We start from the raw sequence: 24107 nt of genomic DNA on the forward strand, positions 1-24107 counted from the left end.
CTGCAGAAACGAAGAGGTAGCAACCTGTTTCTGTCCATCCAGTCCATAATTTGCCTGTGTAAGGGGTTTGCCTCTAGACTGTGAATGCCCTGCTGATCAGCCTTTGCTATGCAGCTTTAAAAACACAAATCACAATAGGTTGTATTTTTGCTATTGATTCTGAAAACTAGTCACTTGTAAGAGTTGTGCATATCTGTGTTTGTGCAGAATTAATTACATCTGTTTGGAGTGAGCAAATAAAAGCTGAGGAAAGATTCTTCCCAGAAGGCTTCACAGTCTTTCCAATCTCCAAGACGACTTGCAGAGTACTGTCCAGAACTGTAAGAAGAAGCATTTTCTTTCTTTACATCAGCTACTAAGGCTGGAAGAAACCAGTCAGGCTTTAAGGCAAGCAGGGTCTTCTCTTGTCTGAAATTAAACAAAAACCAGCAAAGCAGAGGTTAGAAATCTTTGAGTTTGGTGGTGATGTATTACATAGACTATTTTCAGACCAGGGGAAAGGCAAGAGGTTGGTCAGTCTGTGTGCATTGGCAACTTACAGGTGCCTTTTGCTACTGTCAAAGAGCAACCTGAAAACTCGGTGACCTTAAAGTAAAAGGATGAGATAGACAAATTTAAGAGAAGAAAAACTGCATTGTATCAAGGAAAGTAAAAATAATCTTTTGTTTCCAAGGTTGCAGGGACCTATGCTCCCTTATTTAGAAGTTTCAGTGCTTTAGTTAGAAGATTTGTACAAAGACTAGAGGAAAGAAATCATCCTAAAATTCTTCAACAAATGACAAATACATGTTTGGGAAGTTGGAATGAAGTTTTTCATCTAGTTGCTTGGATATTTCCCAGTGAGCCACCCATCTGAGTTTCATGAAGGAACTTGGGAAGTACTGGTTTTATTCTTGTGTAAGGGATCTAATTTAATGCTTCACAATTTTTCACATACTATGACCTTTCTGTGCTCTTATCCTATCTTAATGAGGGTAATAACAGGAAGAATAAAAAAGGCCTGATGTTTTATTTATAGAACTGTCTTTAATTAGACAGACTGATAAACCCATGCAAAAACAACCACCATGGGATAAGTCTTAGGTTGTCTTGAATTCTGCACAATCCCATGAAATAGAAAGCAATGTTAGTATTTGGTGAAGTAGCTCCCATTAAGACTTCCTAAACTAACAGCTGTTCATCAACTCAGGTTCTAGGAAATGCTTTAAAAGTGATTTTGGTGTAATTGTGGGGTTTGCAGAAATACCTTGAAATATTGGGGAGTGCAGGGTTAGCAATGGGACAGGTGGTGAGTACCCAGGGAAATAATGAACATGTCTTATCATTGGTCTTGAACCTTTGCAATTTTGGTGTTCAGGAGGATTGGTTTAAATTTATGTGAGAACAATGAAATATGAAAATAGAGTTACCATCCAATGGTATTAATGTGGACTAAAAAATTATAAAATCCAGGTGCTATATGAATACATTCAATAATTCATTCATAGTTTCTTTGTTAATCTTTTTCTAGTGTTTATGAAATTTTACACATATGGCATGGCTTGCCCTTTTTCCAGGGAAGTGGAATAAAACTTCATTCCAGTTTTCTTTTCCTTTGAGTTCTTTGAATAACTGAATATGAGGTGAATACTGTTTTAGTGGGAGGTTAATGAGTTAGAGGTCAGGCTTACAGTGGAAAAACTGCAGTCAACCTCCATGGTTCTGTTTGCCAAATTTGCACTGACGAAGCTATTACAGCAGGCTCACTTTTTTTTTTTTTTTTTTTTTTTGGTAGAGGAATATTCCTGTGATTTGCCCATCAAGATTATGCTGTCTTTTCAGTGCCTGTGTTGCTCCTTAAAATCCTGCAGGCACTTATTTTCACATTTAACATGATACGCATGAGTAACCCTCTCTCAACTGGTGGAACTAGTCAGGTGTAAAACTCTGATGAATGTACTCTTTAGGGCTGGGGCCCAAGCAAATTCCACAGAACACAAAGTGTGTTACGTTTTACAGCTCCCTGCATCATTTCAAGTTCCATCGTCTATAATAAGATGAACAGTTAGGTCTTATCTAGAGAAACGTGTATCAGCAATGCTAACAGATATCTGCACAGCTGTCTTTGATACTTATTGTACTGAAAATGATGTGTTAGTCATTAAGTACAGTCTTTAAAAAGGTGATTAATAGTTGTACTCTTTCATATACATACACAGAATTGTTTTCAAAGTAAAATCCTAGGGATAGGTTTAAAAAGATTGTAAGTTGTAACATAATGGCAGGAGAAGGCCATAATCTTGAATATGGATTGTGGAGAGTGCTGGAATGCTCTTTTTCTTGTGGCTCAGACCCCTACCAGCAATTTTACCTTGCTGGACAAGCATGAACACCTTTAGGAATATCTCACTGCATTTGGTTTTTTTGCATTATCTGCTTTGCAAAAACTAATAATGTTAGAGATTTATAGTGTTTAAAGCGTGCACAGTTAGTTGAAACTAAGACTGCATTCATCTTTCTGAAAGTTAAAAGCAGTATCAGCTCTGAACTCATATATTTTATTTGCCCAGGAATTTCTTTGGCCTGTGAGCTGTTAGATCAGTGGGAAATACTCTCAGAAGCTGTGGGAGGACATTTCCTCCTGAAGTTTAGGATCATGACATGAGCATCTGATTCTGCAACTCCTCTGCAAATGTGTGCAAGTGGCAGGGCTCCGTCACAATTCTGCTCTCCTTACCTCCTGCAGCTCTTTATAGAATGCAACACCTGCACAGTAAGTGGTAAGTGTCATAAATTACCCCACCTCAAGTAAAGGGCAATCAATACTTGGGGTGACTCACTGTTTTTGCAATGTTTGCTAGGAAAAAATGAAAGGAGAAATGAGTTAAAGTTTATAGTCACTGCAGTTTTCTGATATGCATGGCATTTACTCATTATCATCATAATCACTCATTTAGGTGACTAAGCCTCTTGCAGAATGAGATGCTGGTTAGCCTGAGTGAAGAGGGGAGGATCTGACCTGATATTACTGGGCTGTGAATGGTCATTAACATTTTATTTTAAAGAATTTTGGTACAACTGAGACAGGAGCAAGAAAATGCAACCAGAAAGTACAACCACCAAAGCCTATGGCAATGTTTCAAGATTATTTCTGGAAAAATCTAAAGATTTTTACTATATTTTCCAAAGTCACAGATGTTTTTTATAATTGCCAGTACTTTCATTTTGTTAGCACTAAAAGAATGGAAATCAGAGCCCTCTTGCTGTTCTTCTATCTAGAAAAAAGGTAGGAGTGTTTTGAACCACAGAAAAATAAAATTTAAATGGATAAAACAGATTAAAGAAAGACTTTTAAAAGTGTTTGGAATGATGAACATTTAAGAATTCACGTTTTCCTGCCACAAATCTTTGCAGAAATTGCGTTGCACGTGTCCATGCACGTGTCTGTGTTTATATGTGCTGAAAATACATATCGCTGTATCAAGAGTGAATAACAATTTCATAAGCCTCCACCAGACAGTGGTAACTGTTCCTTTCAGATGAAAACAAATGATTTCACAACCAAATATGGAAAAATACTCCTTAAATTCACTTGAATTTCTTTTAGTGAGGAGTTACATTATGCAGTACCAAAACATAATAATTTCCTAGACTTATTGCAATATGTTTCTAAACACATCAGGTGTTTACTGAGGTTTTGTTTCCTTAGAAGCATTGTGGCTGTGCATTCAACTTTTGAACCTTATTCTGCAATGTTGTAGAATTAACTGCCTCTGGAAAAAAAAAGAAAGAAACAAACAAAATCTCCCAAAGCAACAATAGACAAACAAACACAAACCAGAAACTCCAAAACAAACAAACAAAAAACACTGCTGAAATTTTGTCAGGAGAAAAAGATCCAGAGGTTTGCAGGTATTTTTCTATTCACCTTAACAAAGCCAAGGTTCTGCCCTGGTGGTCTGGACCTGGATCTAGCATAACGCTGCATTAGGTAGATGCCTCCCCTGGATGTGTTAAAGATCCTAGTGATCTCCCTCACTTTCTTCCTCCTCTGTGCACCCAAACCTCCCCTTGTTTTGATGGCATCCCCTTTTGAACAGCTTTATATGATTGCTTCCATCCACAGGTTACTTTATTCAAGTTGATTTGTCACAGAGCACTCGCCCATTAGCAATCTCGTCTGTAGCCTGCTTTAAAATCTGCTTATGGTTATGGCCAGATAAAAGCATGTGAGGTCAGTTTGGTAGAGCAGAGACAAAATACTTTAACATAAGGTTTTCTATTCTGTGCAGGCAGCTAATAAAAGTCCCCGCAGGTGTTGAGAATTATCCTTCTCTCGGAGATTTCTTTACAATCTGAACCTAATCTTGGTGAAAGCTTTGGCAAGGATAGCTGGCACATTAATTAAATTACTTTCCCTCCCCCACAGGTCTTATGCTGTAACTTTGATTAACCACCTCTGTGCCCAGGAAACAAACTGCTGGATAGGCACTATCAGTTTTGCAGGTGTATGGATGTTAGAGATAACATGGGATTCCTCCTCTATCTGGATAGATTCTCCTTACTCTTTCAACACTACACAGCTTTTCCCTTAGCTACAGCTACAGGGATCCTGCAGGTGTATTTTGATATTTTAGTATGAGGACCTTCTTATTCAATGTGTATCTCTGGATGGCCTCTGCTGAGAAGTTTCAGATCCTTAGGGGAAAATGCCTAACTACTCCAAAGCTCCCCCTCTATTTAAATGACTTTTCCTTGCTGCAGTATCACACCCGTGACACATCAAAGCTAGTAGCTGGTGTGGCAGGACATGCATTCCCAAATCAGCCTCAGTGACGAAAGCTGATTTGCAGTGACAGGTTTCATATCTTATGGTGTCATTTTCATGAATGGCTTTGTTAATTAAATTTAATGTGGAACAAGAGCTTGCTTACATTCTGCCAGGCTTAAGATGTTCTTACTCACACCTTACTTAAAGAACAATTCCTACTGTTGAATAAGGGCTCCAGGATTTAGCCCTCTGTTAGCAGTCTTCCATAAACCCTTTGTTTTCCTAACATGTTAAAAACCAAGGCTTAATGGGTTCATGATGACATCAGTTATCAAGATTTGTGTGGTGTTGGCAGATGTTGAATTTTCAGTGGAAAACCATTAAACAGATTTGAGTCAGGGCAAGTTTCACAACATGCACGTATTATACCGGTGGTTACATGTGTTGACTTCAGCTTTATTTATTACAAAGGAAAACAGGCCTGTACTTATACAACAACAGCAATGAGAAATTAATCTTCCCAATAGGAAAATCAGTCTTGTCTTGTTAAAGGTACTCAAAGTTACTTGTTGAGCATGCTGAGCTTGCAAAAACTATGTCTGCAACTTTCAGATTTAATAAATCTAAAATTAAATACTAAAAATAAATATAAAAAAAAAAGATTTTTGGTTACCTGGGCCTTTTTTTGGTATCAAGTGCAAAGAAGGTAGTATTTCAGAAAGTGTTGAATGTCCATTTTTTGACAACCTTTCTTTCCAAAATGTCTCAAGTTAAATATGCTTATTTTCCTCTCCGATTGGATTTGTTACTTTTGAATGCTCATTGCCTGTCAGCTCAGAACACAGCAATTCTGTACTAGTTCTAATATTCTTCAACATTAAAAAGTTGCTTTTTGTCATATGAGTACAAAGTTTGCCATATGTCAAACTTTGCCAAAGTTTCTCATATGAGTACAAGGTGTTATTGTCTAGACCAATGATGGTGTCCAGGCCTACACATGGTGTGATACGTGCATAAGAAACATATGCCAAACACTGAAACCAAATACACAGGGAAAAATAATTCTTCAAATAAAAGCAAGGTCCAATGTAGGAAAAAAAAAAAAAAAAGAAATCCCACAACAAACCAAGGTGATAAGAGCAACAAAAAGCAAAGGAGAGCACTCTCCATTTTGTGTATGTAGTAATTTGAAAGGAGACGGATTTAGTTGCTGCAATGTTTCGTGCATACATTAATTAGGACTTCAGTTTGGAGATTTACTAGTGCAGTGTACTGAAACAAAAATGTATTGTGTCTCCCTTTCTATTCAACTGTAAATGTGTTGGAGATTGTATTTTCTTGGAAACTAAAGTTCCCACAGTTATTACAAATTACTTCAAATTCTGCTTATGCATCAGGAGGCATCTAATCTTAGTCCTTTTGTTTTACCAGTAAAGTTCCTCTTATAACACACCTTTTTCACACCCAAAGTTTTTCTTGAGTCTCTTGACTGTTGATACTGCTAAGGCATGAAGTTTTCTGAATGTCAAAATTCATACTGACAGCACCTAAAAGATTTCAAGGGGTACATCAATTTTTTTTCAGTCTTATGGCACACTGCATAGAGAATCATTAGAACATTAAAGGGATATATTTCACTTCTGTGTGTTTAAAAATAAAAGGAAAACCTAACATTCTATCTTATGAAGAAGGACTTAATTTTCTATTTTTTTAGACACTTTGAGGAAACTTTGCTTTTCAATATGCTGATTTATAAAAATTGAAACTCTTTCCAATATGGCTTTTATTCAGAAAATCTTAAAAATAATTTCATATTGAAATATTGCTTTGATATTCTGGGATTCAAAAAGATTTTTAATTTTTGTCAGCTTTTCAGTTTATTTTCTTCCCATTTGTCTTATTTAACATTATAGCTGCACAAAATAAGATCAATGTGTTTTGAACAAGTAATGGAATTTTCCTTCACTATTCTTTCCACTATTTTAGGTTTAGCTCCAGGTTGGAACTGAGTCAATTTTTTCTATCTTGCAGTCCTGTGTAAAACAAAACTTTGACTTCAAGGGAGGGCTATTTTTCATCAGGCAAACAAACAAAAAAAAGACCTTTATTGGGTCCACGTAAAACCATAGTTTCTTCATTAGCACGATTTTTCCAGTACGTGAAACCAGTCACCTGATAAAAATGTTATCGCAGATGATAAGCTTTGAATTAGGACCTCAGTTTTCACCAGCTGGAGAACAAATGATCATCCACAGATGCAAGTGTGCAAAAGGAAAACATTCTTTCCCAAACTTTTCAAGTAAAAAACAAATGATTAAATGTTGGATAATTATAATTTCATGAGTTACATGATCTCCTACTTACTACAAATGGGTAAATAGAAAGACTCTGATTATTTACACTGCTGACTTGCCCCAGGTTTATGGCATTTATTATAGTCAGTAATGTTTATGGCAAAATTTTTCTTAACAATAACATTTATAATATTTTAATGTGTGTGTACGGATGGAAATAGTACATGAAAGAATTTCAGCGCAAACAAACCTAGACCTTTTTGCATTTGGAACTCCTCTGTATTATTTTAGGACCCCAGTTCTCAAAACAGTTATGGTTAACTTTATTCACACAATTCCAATGGGACAACTCATATGTAGAAAGCTAAATCTTCTCTTAAGTGTTTTCTTCCTGATGTGCATGGGGTGGGGTAGGTATGTCTAAACATATTCCTGAACACGCTGAACTGTCTCTTCATTCTCTGGAGCATATAATTTTAATTAAATAAATATACAGGGGTTTGTGTATGGATGAATGTACAGATATTTGCACAGGTATTAATTAATTTATTCCATGAGTATCAAGTAATTATCTCTTTCGCTGTAAGGGCAATTTGCTACCACACTAAGCAGAAGGCATTCTTTTCCCAAACAAAACAAACATAGCACCACTTTCAGCTGAAATGTTAGATCAGTATTATAGTGTGTTAAGCATGGCATCATTATTCTAAAACCAGCCACAGAGATATAAAATGCACTGTGAGACTGCAAACTGAGCACAGTTTGATTGCAGGACACCCGGGTAGAGGAGTTTTGTATTAGAATATACATCGCATTTATAATGGCTTCTTCTCTGAAATGTAATTAGGTTTTTTTATGAACTGGCAAAATATAGTAAATAAAGGACTCAGGGGATTTCCATATAGCCATATTTATTCCCACACGTCTTTCCAAATCTTAAATGGTTGTCTTCCTTAGAAATGGATTAGGACAAATTGCATTAGGACACGATCGTGAATCTGATTAAGGTGGAACCATGATCAGGTTTTTCTTTTGGGCAACCATGTTTTCTTATAACAACCAGAAGACAAAAAAGCCTTTGGCAAGATGTTTCAAAAGGCCTTTCTCATATGCACATAAAAGCAGTTTTCATGCTAATTCAAAAATTGGTCCACACCTATAATTTTGTTATATAGCCAAGACAAAGCTTTGGGCAAAATTTTTCGGTAGTATACATTTCAGCTACAGACTTGTGGTTTCAGTGAAAGCTCCTAAAAAAGAATTTCCATGCATAATTTCCTTAAGGAGAACACTCTGAAAGCAAGCTGCAAGAGAGGCAGAAGATCAGGCATTGATTCCAAATTGGTTCAGGGAGAGGAATGCTGAGAACAAAACCATCCCCAGTGGAAAACTGAAGTAATATACAGAATAAACACCTTTTCGAATGAACACACTCTCAGAAAGACCCAGCCCTTCTCTTCCTGTATTAGCAAGTGACCCAAGCTGAGAACATTATGTGACATTATTTGACAAAGAGGGAAACTACATGGATGTGTCTGTTGATACACAGAAATGCAAATGTTTGGAAAATTCCTATCTCAGCAAAAAAAAGCACTGTTTCTTTCTTCTCCACTCCTGCCTATTTATCTTTTTTTTAAACAGTAGTTTCAACTCCACATAGCTAAAGGGAACTTAATTGAAGTGTTGTTACCTCTGTGTCATTGTCAAATCTGTCGGTGACTGGAAGGGTCTGGGAAGGACATCTTCGTTCATCTCCTTGGGGTTCCACGGCATATGAGTGTTTTGGTCTCTCAAACTAACATGTAGAATTCAGCCGACAGGAAGAACTCCACTATAAGTCTGTAGAAGTCTATATAAATAAATAAGTTCCCTGACTCCAAGGACTAGTGTTTGGCATATGAAAATAAAGAGAATTCGTGGGTCTAATGAATAAATTCTGGAAACTAAAGGAGCTCCATAATCTTTGTGATTAGTATTGTAAGTATCAGTGACATTACACTGCTCAAGTAACTCTATCCATCTGCTTTATGGCTAGTCTTACTGGTTTTTACTTGTTTGGGGATTTTTTTCCAGTTTAGACCAAGATTCAGTGATGTTTATTTTAAGTTGTTCATGTTTGACTTGATATTAGCATTGTTTTGGCAAATGTAAGAGTCTGAATTCTTCACGTGTTTCACACAGGCAGAGACCAGAAAAAAAAAAGAACAGATCTACACTGTGGTCCGAATTTCAGAGTGTACCCATCTGAACTAGATTTTTCCTGAGGCTGGAAAACATGTAGCTATCTCTCGTGTGTTGTTCTTGGCAACTTGCTCTGATTTCATCCAGAAGCTGAGGGCCTGACATGAATGTGGGTGGAAGCTGGAGTTAGTGACCCAGAGAGTGAATCCTCACTACTTTTCCAGGCTGACAATCCTTAGGTACTCCACCAGACATTGCATGTTTATATAAACTGTCAGAAAGCATTTTGAATCAGTAACATTAGTTCATAGTCTGGTGAAATAATGACCAGACAAATGCAGAAACCCTTTTTTGTCTTTTACTTCCCCTGGCATTTCTAAATGGATTTGCTCACAGCTGGGACTTTCAACACAACTAGAGGAGGATCCGGTTCAGAGGGAACAGAATCAGCAGTGATGGGGCACACTTCAGGATTTCTTGGCCAAGCTGGGACGGAGCTCTGAAATAAAAATTTGCATGCTCTCCCTTGGGGTCTTCAAAGCAGAGGTTCAGCTACATTTCACAATAATAATTTTCAGCTGAAACAGGAAAGGTGCAAAAACGCTACCCTGATGTTTCCCAAACCATCTGTTAGACACCACCCTGTACAATAGAACATGCTCATGTTCATAGAGTCATGACTTGTACAGTTCAGACCTTTCCAAAATTGTTAGAAAACACAGGGTCAAAAATAATTATGGTGAATTGGGAAATAATTATGTTAATCAAAAATAAAACAAGCTAAAATGGGAGAAAGAAAAGGTCAGTCAAAACTGTCACACCAAGTTTTCTTATCTATTGGAGTTTGTCTCAGGTATGTTCCTCTAGTTTATAGAAATATACGAAAAGAGAGTGAGCAAGACACAAATACACACACTTATGCTAATATAAAGAAAAATTGTTGAGATCAAAAATCCGAAATCAAAAATTAAATTATTACAGGATGTAAGAGACAGAACAGCTTTGGTAAATTATTTAGATGGATGATGTGTCCATAATAACAGGCTATTATTTTCAGAAAATGTAGTCCTCTTTTTCTCAGTAATATTTAGCCTCTTCAGTGCAAATTTTACTTTGTAGAAACTTAAACGTTTCTGTGAAATGCAGAGCTGGTTGGGAAGTCAGATAAATTTCCATGAAAACAGTTTCTTTACCTGTATTTAAAAGTATATCCAGACATTTTCGGAATCTTCCCAGCTCTAAAGCTGACTGAGCTGCGTACTAAAATGGGGAAAAATTTTACATTGTCTTTGTTCCACTTATTTTTCTTGACCATTTTAGCTTTTGTTTTAAATTGATAACAGACCATTCCAATAGAATTGATCATTTTTTTCTAAAATGGAATTTTATGTCTAAAATGTTAAATGAAAAAATTTCAATTACATGTCATGTAAACAATGTTCATATTTGATTTTCCCACAGATTCTCTGCTTGGAAAGTTCCTTTGAAAATTAAATAGTTCATACAATCTATCAGAACAGTTATCTCAATCACGCAGTTTTCTTATTTTCTCTGATTGGGTAAGGTTTTATAAGCTGCTTTCACTTCTGCCTGAAGAAAGGTTTATTTGTTTCACAAAATTATTTTCATTTCATGAATGAATTAATCTCAGCTGCAGACATAAAAATTCATTCTCTTGACACTGTGTTTGTACCAATACTTGTGAGAAGTAACAAAGATGAAGCAAAATTCAATGTTTCTTAAAAGTGTCGTTTATTTTATTTTTCCCGTTAATTAACTGGTACCTTGCAGCTTGACCATCACGGTAAATCTGTTCTTTAATTTCTCTACAAAAAGAGGTAAATTAGACACCAGAAGGCCCTGCAATTCAAAGTATGTATGGAAAGTGATTGGAAAACCTGGGCTCCTGGTTGTAATTATTCATATGATTTACCTGCAGTCATGTCACTTTTATGGCACTAAAAGATATGTTATATCTATTTATTCAGGTAATTGTTCCAATCAATTTCTGTGACAAATGTACTTAAATCCAATAGGGTTGGGTGCTACATTCTTAGCTATCTTAAAGCTTTATGGAGTTATGTCAGATGGAATATCTGGCTAAGGAAAAGGTGGAAATGGAATAGACCAGAATAATCCCTGGGACCTTTTTATCTCCTTAATTATTCCTGTTATATTTCAAATAATTTCTAATGAAGAGATGTGCTGGAAAGACTATCACAGTAATAGAATAATGGTGGCTGGAATGAACTTTTGGAGGCGTCCAGTCCAACTCCTATGTAGAGCTCCAATCTTTAGCCCATGCAAATGCTCTTCAGCAAGACTCTCTCCAGTTTGGCCCTGTCTTTCTTGTACTGAAGGGCCAAAAAGTAGAGACAGTAAGAGACCTGCTTTTTCAAAGTTGTTATTTGCCATCTCTAACAGCTACTGTAACATAAAGTTATTTTGGCTAGATTTGTTCCATACTGCTGACTTTAGACCATCTGAATATTTAGCAATTGGAAAAATTTCCAAAGCTTTCTCCAATTTCTAGCTAAACATCAATTATCTGTACTATTGGAGAGCTCTTTCTCTGTCGATAAGTATTTGTATAAACAAATACAGTTGTCATATGCCCTCTAGATATGTTGGACATGCACAATCCTGCCTCTTTGAGTCAAAGAGATCACAGGTGTCACTGAGGGAAAACAAAACTCTGTTAAAGGAGGCTGTGAAAAACATCTTGGAGCAAGGCAATTAGGGCAGCAGTGTCTCTTCTGCTCAGAACAAGTGATGGGTATGGCCTGTCTGACCGGATGTACGATCCAATGTATAAGTTCATGAATGCATCGCCCACCATTCCCTCCTGCTACCACATCAGCCTCACTGCTAAGGAATTCTTGCACTCTCAGCATCTAAAGATCTCAATTAGTTCTGTGCAATGTCTAGCATGCGTGTCTGCACAACAGCAGATCTAGCACATCCACTGAAATTGGGAATAGACCTCATGACAGAAGAGCCTCAGATAGTTGATCGACAGACTTTGAAAGTGACTGGGAAGAAGTCATTCTGCTAAATGACTGAGTGAAGACACACCACAAGTATGTATTAAAGTGTGTGTATACATGTGGAAGCATACACATGCATGCACAAATAAAGTTGATTTGTTTCTTCCCTATTTCAGCAGTTTGTTTCAAAAACCACAGAAATTTAGATTATCAAGTGCACTTTATTTAATCATCTTGCAATTACAAAGTCATATATATATTGAAATGTAAAAGTCATTAATGTGGGTCAGGTTGCTAATATGAATAAGAATTTAACTGAAGGGGTTATATACAGCTATCTATGGTTAGCAACTGGAGTTTTCTGACAAAACTGTTACGGAATAATTATGGGATTTAAAAGCTGGAATAAGGTTATTTAAAAAAATGGTGTAAGGTAATGTGAGCCAGAACTCTCAAAGTCCCTTAATAAGAGTCCTTAACTCAGTGTTAATACTTTATTTAACATAATGTGCTGTGCACTCTTTAAATTGTTAGCCTGGAACAGAAGATTTATGTTGCTCTTGCATCCAAACAAGAATTAATGCCCTGATCCTATTTGACTGGAATTGTTAAGCACTTTTGTTCTCAGGGTTCTATCAGAATGATAACAAAAACATAAAATCAGCAAGCTTTTTAACGAATGTGGGGTTAATTTGAGGTGCCCTGATTTACAGATATTAGAGTAATGCTCTCTCTCAAGTATTTACTGAGGTGTTAAAAAGTTTGTGTTCGCATTCATCGCAAACAGTTAGTGTACTGCAGTTTCTTTGTTTCCAAAATATTAGAAGGTTGCAGTTAAGAAAGCTATTGGAATCAAGTACCTTTTTGGTTTTTCTTTTAACAAACAGTGACATCTTTCATCATATTTTGAGGGAATCTCAAGTGAATACCGCAGGTGGTTCTTTTGATCCTATTAATATCTTGGTTTTGTTGGTTCCTGGTTTTTTCCAGGTGTTGTTTTTTTTCCCCCTTCCAATGTTTTAGTTTAATTTTATGTATTTTGTGCCTGTATTATGGTTTACTCATCTGCTTTAATTACTTTTATTGGCTAATCTTGGTACAACTGGATTTTTCCAGTGTAAAAGGCAGTGAAAGCAGTGACTGATGCAGTTACTTGCCAGTATTTCACTACAGGTGTGCAATATTATAGTCAGCTGTACAGAGGACTTTCACTGCAGATCTTTTTGGTTTAACTACTGAAACAAATGTGTGCACTTTCCTTTCTTTGCTGATTATTTCCCCGTGGAGTTTTGCTGGTAAGAGTGGCAGACAGTCCCCTGTCCTGCTGCTGGTGGTTAGAGCTGTTCAAAGGAACTAAAGAATAGGTTCATCAGAACTTTTATGAGAAAACCTTCAGTCCAGAATATTCAGAAAAGCTAAGATGTTTTTATGACCTGGCATATAAAGCAAGGTATATCTTCACCTTGACATAGTTTTAACTTAATAGAACCTCTAACAAGAACTATGTAGAGCATTTAAGTGATAACATGCTTACATATATTCCTGAAAAAAAAGAAAATAAGTAGAAGAGAATAAATGTTAGCTAGTGAATGCTTGATGTGCACACAAATGAAAGGAAGAAAGTGGAAATAAAAGTTAAAGCCATGGCAATGAGAAATGACATTTCCTATGGGCACAGTAAAATGAAGTTCAGTGAGAACCCTAAGTGGCATCAATGGAACTGTCCTGAGATAAGAATAAGAGAATTTCTAAAACTAGTGGGATGAACACCAGCAGAGAGTTTGATGTTTTTCCAAGCCCTGTTAGGGCACTTCAACTTCCTGTGCTCAGCCAGACTTGCCTGAATATTCACCAAAATGTGATTTCTGATGATTGTGAAGGTTGGTAGCCCACCTCAGCTTGAATATGAGCAGGAGAGTGATTGGTGACAATAAAGAGGACATACACACTGTACTTAAATATCCTACAATAGTTAATTAGGCAGATTAGCAGAACTTCAGTCTGTGTGTATTTATAGTCTGATATAGTCCTTCCTTTCTGATCGATTCTTTCAGTCCTAAAGTATGTACTATTTATTTAACCCTGCAGGAGAGTGAGATTGCAGTTACCAATTTAACCTTAATATCTGGGTTTGAGAGAATGTTTCTTATGAATCAATGCAAGTTTCTAGCAAATATACAAAGCCCTTCATGTATAAAGCATATGCATAAAACATATCCCTTCACTTCCTCCAAGTATGAAGGTCTTCAACTTATTCAGTGGTTGTCTCCTTTCTTCTGCCTCAACCATTCAAAAATAGCTAGAGCCCTGATTTGAGAGCTGAGAAATAAGGGAGAGATGAACACTTACTTTTCAGTTTTGTGTCCTTCAGTCATTAAATCCTTCATGTCATGTGGTAGGAAGAAATTAGCTGGGAAAAGATATGATATTTTAGAACCACTATGCCTCTCACTGACTTAATCTGGCTGATTTAGCTGTCTCAAACTGGGCTTCGAAAACTCTGGCAGTCCATAAACCCAAAGTTTTGTGGGAGCGGTCCTGGAACAGCTAACAAATCATGCTATATGTGTGTTACATCAAACAGCTCTGAAGCCCTGAAAGGATCAAGATCCAGAGACTCCATAAAGTCCCTTGAGACTTTTACTTTTGCTATTGGTTGTACATGCAAAACAGTCATATACTCTGGAGATGAGAAGGAGAATGAAAGCCTGAGGAAATAGCATCCATTTCTGAAAATGTTACAATAAGTGACTTTGCCAAGGTCATGCGGGAAATGGGAGTCAGACTACATAAATCTAAAGTTTTTAGTCATGCCCCCCCAAAAGCACCCTTTCTTTCTTTCTTTTTTCTCTTTCAACTGGAGCTGCCACAACCCACATATATGATCTAGATGTTGTCCGAAAGAAAGGAGAAATGAATTTTCAAATTTTCTTTCTGTTACATTGTCTGTTTATTACACACAGTGTTGTTGCACATAATGCCAGGATGTAAAATGATTCAGGGACTAATGTCTTCAGTCATAACAGGGGAAAACAGAGAAGCAGTTGGATAGTAATTTCTCACACTGTTCTGCCATGGCCGTTCTTTCTGCTGTGATTTAAGAAAGTGCAGGCAGTGGAAAAGGTTCCCTTTGAAAGTGTTTTAAATGTCAAATATAAGATTCATTTCTATACTGCTTTAATCCAAATGCCACAGGTCTGAGCTAATCTATCAATCTGACCAGGACTTCATGTGTTTTACCTATCCAAACAGCCATTTCTTGAACTAGAAGTCCTGCTAACACCCATGCATAATATCAGTGTATTTTTTAAGAAAAGACAACATCCATTTCTTAGTGAACGTGTGCTGTGGCATCCTTAGGCTCTTTTAGTAAGGTTGTTCGTGACAGGGCCTTGGATATGTACTAGCTGCATTGTGCCTGGTTGCTATACACTGGAACAATGGGCTGGGGAGCCAAGAATATGGGAGGGAAGAAACCCCAGAATTATTCAGCCAGTGGAAGAAAATCTGTAGTATTAAGGATATTTCATATAGAGATGCTATGTCTAGATCTGATCTCTGCTGTCATCAGCCTGTGGCCTCTGCCACAGGGACCCCGGAGCTGGCTCTGGTGCGTTATCATCTGCTGATGCTCTGCTTGAAAAGAGCAAGTCTCTCAGAAAATTGGTCAGCTCTGCCTGTGAGAGTGGATCAGCTGTTATTGAACAGTCTCTTCTCAGTCATTGCAAAGGAATATATACCCTCCTGAAAAATATATGCCCTCCTGCAGCTCAAAGTACAACTATTCCCAATTTTTAGCTGGGAGGTCTTAATTTCCCTTTTGATATTAGATCTTTTCCTCCAGGAGAAATTTACAGTCTTCTCCCATTTTTTGTCTTATTTTTCAGTCCTTTATTTGTGTGATTCTTCTAAATTTTTCCGATTACTTGACCCATTTTTTTATGTATGGACATCAAAGTATATTCCAGTAGCACTTTTCTCATTACCAGATGTAGCGTTAGTATCACCTATTTGCTTCTCCACAATGCCATCCTGTCTGGGACATCAAGGTAGGACAGTTAGCCACTGCAGTACACTGAGTTTCCCCTCTCCAGGGTGTTCAGCATCTTTTTTTCTGGGCTATTGTTTTCCTACATCATGTAAGGTCTACCTTCTTTGAGAGAAATTTCCTTAAAGATATTTCTGTGAATTTTTTTACTGACTTGGAATACATATATATATATGTTTTGTTGGGGTTTTTTTTTTTCAATAGAGATAGTTGTGTACTTTTTAAATTTCAGTAGAGTGGAAATTTCCACAAGAGGACAATACTACTCTGACATTTGAGGAGTTCTGGGGCGAAGAACTCAACAACATGGAGTGGCTAAAACACAGAAATTGCTGTCTGACACTTAATTCCACTAAAGCATAAAGGCTGTCTGACAGAGAGTCCATGTTTTCTAATGTAAAATAGAAGGATCTCAAATCCCTAAGCTGTTCAGACAAGCAGGGATTACTTACCTGAATTTTTATTTTTTTTTTAAACCAAAAATCTACATGACCTTATGATTTACCTAAATCATAACGAGCAGATTATGGTTATTCAGCCACTCTCCTTCCAGGAAGAGCTGCTCACTGGTTTTGTGTTGCAGGAAGGTAATTATGTTCTGTGGGAACCAAATTTTGAGTCATCAGCATGGCGATGGTAAGGAAATATCTCAGCCGCATCTCCCTGCACCAGTCTGTCTCAATGCCCTTACTGTGTCTTCTGTTTCTTAGCACCCATCTTCAGGCATGAATATCCAGGTGTGATTGTTTCCAGAAATGCTGCCAGGTAACAGGTATTTCCTACGGTTACATTTGTTAGGGCAGGTTGTGTAAAGCAAGCACTGACACTGGTTTCAGGGGCAACCTCGGCAGTGCTCACTTTCTCCCATTTACTTCACAGAAATGTTCTGTCTTCCAAACCTCTTTTTCATCAACCCCATAGCTCTTGCAGTTGGTGTGGGGATTATTTCCACACAGGCCCATTTGCTTCAGGTAAGCCAAGCTGTTAAGGTACTGGTTAAGGAAAACTAAGGTGAGTCACTGAGACTGAAATTGCGTTGACCACTTATGGGTTATTTGTTAGTTAAATTAAAATATTTAAACCCAAACTAGTGAAGTTGAAGTAGGTACAGTCTAAAATGGAGTCTACAGGGACTTCCATCCAAATACCAATATCGGGTTCTCTTTTTGAAGAAGGGACCAAACAACACTCTAGTCAGGAGCAGATGTGCTTTGTATGAACCTGTGGAGATAAAATGAAAGTACTTTTGTTTTTCTTGAACAGGACCATGCATGTAAAGCTACTCTTGGACAACTAACACTATAGGTATTTGTTATTTTTCTCTAGTGAAATAAAATAAAAAATTAATTAAAGGTTCCCATCATCTTCAAGTTTTTTTAATAAGCAAACCAAGTGCTTCTGCAAAAGCTCTATGTAGGCATGGTTAGAAGAGGAAGGGAGGGATCAGATTATTACACAAGCTGTTTGAAGTTTTCTTTTGACCATAATTAAAGTCAAAGAGCCAATCTGCATTTTATGTAGCAATTTCTTTTCTTGGAAGATGTGTCATCCTTGAAAATTAGGATGTGAAATACTGATTCTGTAAAATAACCTGGAACAATTCAGATGACTCAGGAAGGTCGAATATCCATCCTGAGCACCTAGATTCATATTATAATGTCTCTAGTACAAAATCCAAGATTAGACATTTGTTAAAGTTTTTATTTTTTGCTGATTTAGGTTTAGCACTGGATTTTGGAAGGGAGTGTTAAGACAGAGACCGATTTTTATGTGGGTTTAGGAGTAGGAATAGGAGATTTGGGAGTTGCTTTCTTTTCGTTGTCCTTGTTATTTTTTAATCAACGTCAAAAAAGAGAACAGAGAGTTTTTAGAGTTCTGCATTCATTTTTCCTTGCTACTAAGAATGATGTGTAATAGAAATGCTCCCCCAGGTTTGAAACAAAATCACTGATAATCCAAAGGTTGTCACTGTTGAGCAAGTATGATAGTACATTTATGTTGCATTAAGATTTGTTTACTATCCTGGCTAGTTTTCTAGTTTGAAAAGTTTTTTCTTTTTTTTTTTTTCCCCTTTTCTTGTTTAAACGTTTTTTAAACAGGGAGTTCTGTAAAACTGAATTATAAGTGTAATTCTTGTGGTCAACAGCAATTAAGACTTGAAGCATGTGAAATCTGGCAAGATGCAGACGTTTGGGTTTGGTTTTTTTCAGGTTTTTTGGGGTTTTTTATGTTCTTGTTTTGTCTTAATGTGTAGCTGAAATGCAATATGACATTTGGAGAGCCAGCTCTTCCTCTGGGAAATCCATTCAAGTAGTAAGCACAGCCATGTCTAGAATGGGACTTTTGGAAAAAAAAAAGATTATCTTATTCATTACTTTGGAAAGGAATCAAAGCAATCAGAAGTACTTGATTTTTTTTTTAACAGAGAAATTCTCTCAATCAAAAGCTAAACAAAATATAATGGGTGGGTTAAAGGGCCCAGGCCCTACCTTGTTGATTTTACTCAGATAAATACTTCCATTGAGTAGGGCAAATATACTGTGTCCAAATGGGCTCCTTTAGGGGGAGTGGTCCTATTAGAAATCATTGTAATCTTTGGCAATGGCAGAAGGAGTCCAAATTTCCTTTTTAACAGACAGGCTAATCAGTAGCAATTAAGAAGCAAAGTAGCAGACTAATAAAGTATACTTGTCACCAGTTGTCATCTTAGTGATCAATTCACACCTCCACGACAATAACATCGGCCCTTCAATGCTCTAATGACCCTGAATCCCCAAAGTGACAGAAGGATTAGGGCAAAGATAATGTGCTGGAAAGGTGCTAATGAAGTGGCGGGGTTACAAGATGAGTTTCATCCTTGACAGACAGCAAAAGGGAGTGTTCCGTCCCACTCCAGCTATGAGATTCACATGGATAAACTCTAATTGACTTCCATTTCCTGTCAGGATCAGGACCTTAATTTAATTAATTAGGGTTTTTTATTTTCTTAGTTAAATCCGAAACATGCATCTTGGTGTTTTCTGAAAGTCGTAGATATTTCTTAGGTAAATAAGTTTACTCTCCTGTGTTGCTTTTTACTTATCTCTGCAAGTTGTATGTTGCAGATATTTGTGTTTGCATAATTTTAATTTTGTGCAATTAGTTTTACAGAGATTTAATTTTTTATGTCTTTAGAATGTACACAACTGCTTTTCCATGCACTGATTGTTTTAAAAAATGAGAAACAGAGTATGTAATTAGAGTATAATGTCATGTGTTCAGCAAAAAAATGGTGTCACCTTCTTGCTCCCCATTACAAGTGGATAGATAGAGATAGATAGATAGATACTGTGTGGCAGCAGCATTTTGAGATGAAATGGTGTTCTAGTAGATGTTGCTGGAAATACATATTTTAAAATGTCTGCTATGTTTCACGTATAATCAAAATAATCCTGTTCATTAAATGCCACCTGTCTCTTGTTAAATTATACTTGAACCATATCTGTAACCCATTTCGAAAGAATATGTTGATATTAAAGATGGAGAAAAGGGTACAACAGGCCAATTCTGGTATTTTAAACCCCGGTCTTCATTTGATGTTACTCTGCTGCTTCATTGTAGCTAATTAACTTGTATATTGAAAACCCTTTAGAATGATTTGATACAGGGAGATGTGGGAATACATCGTGCTGGGATTAGCACATTTATATTGCTGTTGCTGTGTCCCTGCTGTTTGGGTGCAGGGGGAGGTAACCATTTGAAAATTTAGCTGTATTAGGATCATTTTCAAGTGGTATAAATTCTACTGCTAGCAATTTGAACAAAATCTGCTTGACTTCAGTGGGAGATGTATGGATAGATTGCTGCTGCACATTCTAGTGCCAGATTTTGTCTTGAAAGATTAGTCTTGAGAAAATTTATTTGTTTAAATTATTTTGTGATTTGTGTGTGTGTGTGTGTGTGAGTGGGAAATAAAGGGGTTTCAAGATTCTAACATTAAAAAGTTGTATTTTGAAACAAGGTATTGTAACTTCTTTGATAATCAAAATAAAATTTTAAATATGTCTGTGTCATGCCTTCTGTTTCCCTCAAGATTTTGAATTTTCTGGTTTCTAATTTTACAGTTAAGCACTCAAAAAACTAGCTGACCATGCTGTACATATTTTTCCTATTGTGTACTTTACACCATACAGTACTATTTATAAGACTGTAAAATATTGCACATGTGCTAATTAATTAACTCTTCCTAGAAAGCTTAGCTTTCTGTGGAAAATTGGCTCAAAACTGGTTTCTTCCCCAATTTTAGGAGTAAAAAATGAAAATTGATTGTAATACAGAGCACAGGTGTAAACTTCCCTATGCTGAACACAAGCCAAGGAACATGGCTCAGGCATTTATGAGAAAAGTCATGACTGACACGTTTCAGCACCAGTAATACATCCATGAAGTATCATGAACTTGAACTAGGAATGAATGAGATCTTCTAGCGTGTCATATGACATTTTTTTTTAATTACCTAAATTACTTTATAATACATTTAGGGTTATTCATAAAACCAAAAAAGTCATTTCTGTGGCAGACCTTAGCCTAAGCTTGTAGTATTAATTTTGATGCAGTTGCTATGATGTGTCACTTCTTTACACCTTGGGAGAGAAATGGAGCCACAAGACCTGTTTTGTACAAGCTGTAAAAGAGTTTCTGGAGAGAATTGACTTTTTGCCATTAACAGCCAGGGATGAAAGAGAGCTGATGGTCCAGCCTAGGAGATTAAGGCAGTGTCTCCTTGCCAATTCCTATCCACTGTCAACACACCCTTATGAGAGGTAAATACTGAACTGCAGGAGTTTACTGTGGGCTTTTTTGTTCAAAGATGGGATCAGATCGTATAATTTATAAGGCTGTTGAGTTCACTACATGCTGAATGTGAGATAGGCAGTATATAAAGGTGAATATCTTTATTGCAAAAATGTGGTCTGTATTTAATATTCTATATCCATACATGTGAACCCTGTAATCTTCTGTTACAAACCAGAGTTGATCTTTCTTTACAGTTGCAGTACATTGGGGTAGAGGTACTTTTAATTTCACTTTGATATAGCACGGTGAGCCATTTTTCAAACAATATGTTCAGCCAGTCTTTTATTTATTATTTCCTTTTATGCTTAACAGATTGCCCATTCAAAATGGAAGAGCACGAGCACTGTTGCCTCGTCGGTCACCTTGCTGTGAAGTTGCAATGTAGCAAATGGCTAATGTATGCATACATGTGGGCACTGTTTTAACCCACATTTCACACCGCCATAATCAATTCATTGGTTTTGAAGAACAAAACAAAAACAACCACCCTTGTCCAGCTGCAGCAGGCAAGAGTTGGGACATATGCTGGTGTGAAAGAGGGAGTAGAGCCGGACACCCCTGCCGAAAACATCAGAACAAAGGGAGCGCAATTGCCTTGGCAAGGCTTGGGATGACTTAAATGCCCTATTGTATGAAATATGAATAGGTTGGCATTGTGAATTGCGGCGTGGGGGGCTCCTCCGCGTCGCCGATTAGCCACACGATTACCCAGATTACACGGGGAAACGGCTAAGGTAAATAAGGCCAGCCTTCTGCCACCTCCTCTCTGGGGCCAGGAGCGGGCTGGCCCAACCTCCCCTGCTACTGGGAGCTGGAAGGGAAGGGGATGGAGGAGAAAGGGAGTGAAGTCATAAGCCCTGTGGATAACAAAAATAAGGATTTCAAGGGCAATAGTGTAAAAACTTCTTTCTGGTCAAGTGATCTATGGGCATTGTTCCCTGCTACCACACAATGTACAAGCAAACTGCTTAGTCAAAAACAGAAAAAAATATCCTCTCCATTTTCTCTCTCTCCTCCCAGGTTAAGGGACAGCCACTGGATGATGATCACAAAAAGTGTGGTAGGTGCAATCTGTGTCCTGGGATCTTCTCTCCCCTCCATAATCTTGTGCAATCTTGCAAGATTGGTTCGTCCCTCCCTCCTCACCACGCAGCTCTTACAGTCAGGGGGTAACAGTGCCAAACCCATGTTTATCCAACCTAGGGCAGCTCAAGGAGAGATTATTTCACTATGCTGGGGTTTTAAGGTACATATAATCAGCTGTGATCCAAAATAAATTCACGTCTATATTATCTCAGTCTCAAATGAGATTCAATATATACATGTTCACTGTATGAACTGTATAATGTGAAATTTGTGTGTATATATTATGGATTTCAGAGTGTCCAGCAGTCCCACTTGTTACTGAATCACTGAATCACAGAATCAAAGAATATGCTGAGTTGGAAGGGATCCACAAGGATCATCAAATCCAGCTCCTGACCCTGCATATCACTGTCCCCAAGAGCCATACCACATGCCCAAAATCTTCTTGAACTCTGTCAGGCTTGGTGCTGTGACCACTGCCCTGGGGAGCCTGTTTCATTGTCCAACCACCCTCTGGGGGAAGAACCTTTTTCTAAAATCCAACCTAAGCCTCCCCTGACACAACTTCAGGCCATTCCCTCAGGGCCTGTCACTGGTCACTAGAGAAAAGAGATCCATGTCTGCCCCTCCTCTTCCCCTCATAAGGAAGTCATAGACCACAATGAGGTCTCCCCTCAGTTTCCTCTTCTCCAAGCTGAACAGACCAAGTGACCTCAGCTGCTCCTCATATTGCTTCCCTTCAAGGCCCTTCACCATCTTTGTAGCCCTCCTTTGGATGCCCTCTAGTAGTTTAATGTCTTTCTCATATTGTGGCACCCGAAACTGCCCCAAGCACTCGAGGTGAGGCCACCCCAGTGCAGAGCAGAGGGAGACAATCCCCTGCCTTGCCCAGCTAGAGGTGCTGTGCCTGATGTCCCCAGGACACGGCTGCCCCTCCTGGCTGCCAGGGCACTGCTGGCTCATGTTCAACTTGCCACTGACCAGGACCCCCACGTCCCTTTTCATGGGTCTGCTCTCCAGCCTCTCATTCCCCAGTCTGTCCGTACATCAGGGTTGTCCTGTCCCAGATGCAGAATCCAGCACTTTCCCTTGTTGATCTTTCCTGTTGGTGATTGCCCATCTCTAGTTTGTCAAAGTCTGTGAGCAGGGCCTCTATGCCTTCAAGGGAGTCAAGAGCTCCTCCCAGTTTTGTATCATCTGTAAACTTGCTCAGTGTCCCTTCCAGTCCTGCGTCCAAGTCATTTGAAGAGCACAGGGCTGAGGATGGGGCTTAATGGGAACCCCTCTAGTGACAGCTCACCAGTCTGATGTCACCCCATTCACCATAACACATTGTGGCTGACTTGTGAGCCAGTTGCTATAGATGTAGACTTAAGTGGTCTCAAAAGTGAAAATATTTTTGTCTCAAAGAAGTTGTATCTTATTCTAGCTTTTCAGTTGAAAAGGCTTCTAATGTTTGTATGTTTTGTAGCATCTTTTACAACAGTAATCTCCATCTCTTTTCCAGAATCATAGAATTGCTAAAGTTGGAAAAGACTATCAAGTCCAACATTAACCCAGCACCCAGCATGTTGACTACTAAACCATATCTCCAAGTGCCACATCCACGCATCTTTTGAACGTTTCCAAGGATGGTGATACCACCACTTCCCTGGGCAGCCTGTTTCAGTGTCTGACCACCCCTTCAGTGAAAAAATGTCTGTAATATCCAATCTAAGCCTCCCTCGGTGAAGCTTGAAGCCATTTCCTCTCATTCTGTCACTTTTTACCTGAGAGAAGAGACCAGACCCCACCTTGCTACAACCTCCCGTTGCGTAGTGTAGAGAGCAATAAGGTCCCCCCTATCCTCCAGAGAGTTTAACTGGAGGTGCTGTGGGATCTCCCATCTCATTGCAAAGGTACTGTTAGTGCGTAAATGAAGACAC

The 24107-nt window shown here is 37.9% G+C and overlaps 1 long non-coding RNA gene across 1 annotated transcript; it reads left to right on the top strand.

Moving 5' to 3' along the window:
- Window positions 1-1795: 1795 nt before the first annotated feature.
- On the top strand, window positions 1796-23894 carry LOC120409770. The gene is made up of 3 exons (XR_005601570.1): window positions 1796-2759; window positions 22117-22156; window positions 23690-23894. It is a non-coding gene; the product is annotated as an uncharacterized LOC120409770 (long non-coding RNA).
- The last annotated feature ends 213 nt before the right edge of the window (window positions 23895-24107 follow it).

Source organism: Corvus cornix, chromosome 2 (genome assembly GCF_000738735.6).
Source record: "Corvus cornix cornix isolate S_Up_H32 chromosome 2, ASM73873v5, whole genome shotgun sequence".
NCBI classification, from domain to species: domain Eukaryota; kingdom Metazoa; phylum Chordata; class Aves; order Passeriformes; family Corvidae; genus Corvus; species Corvus cornix.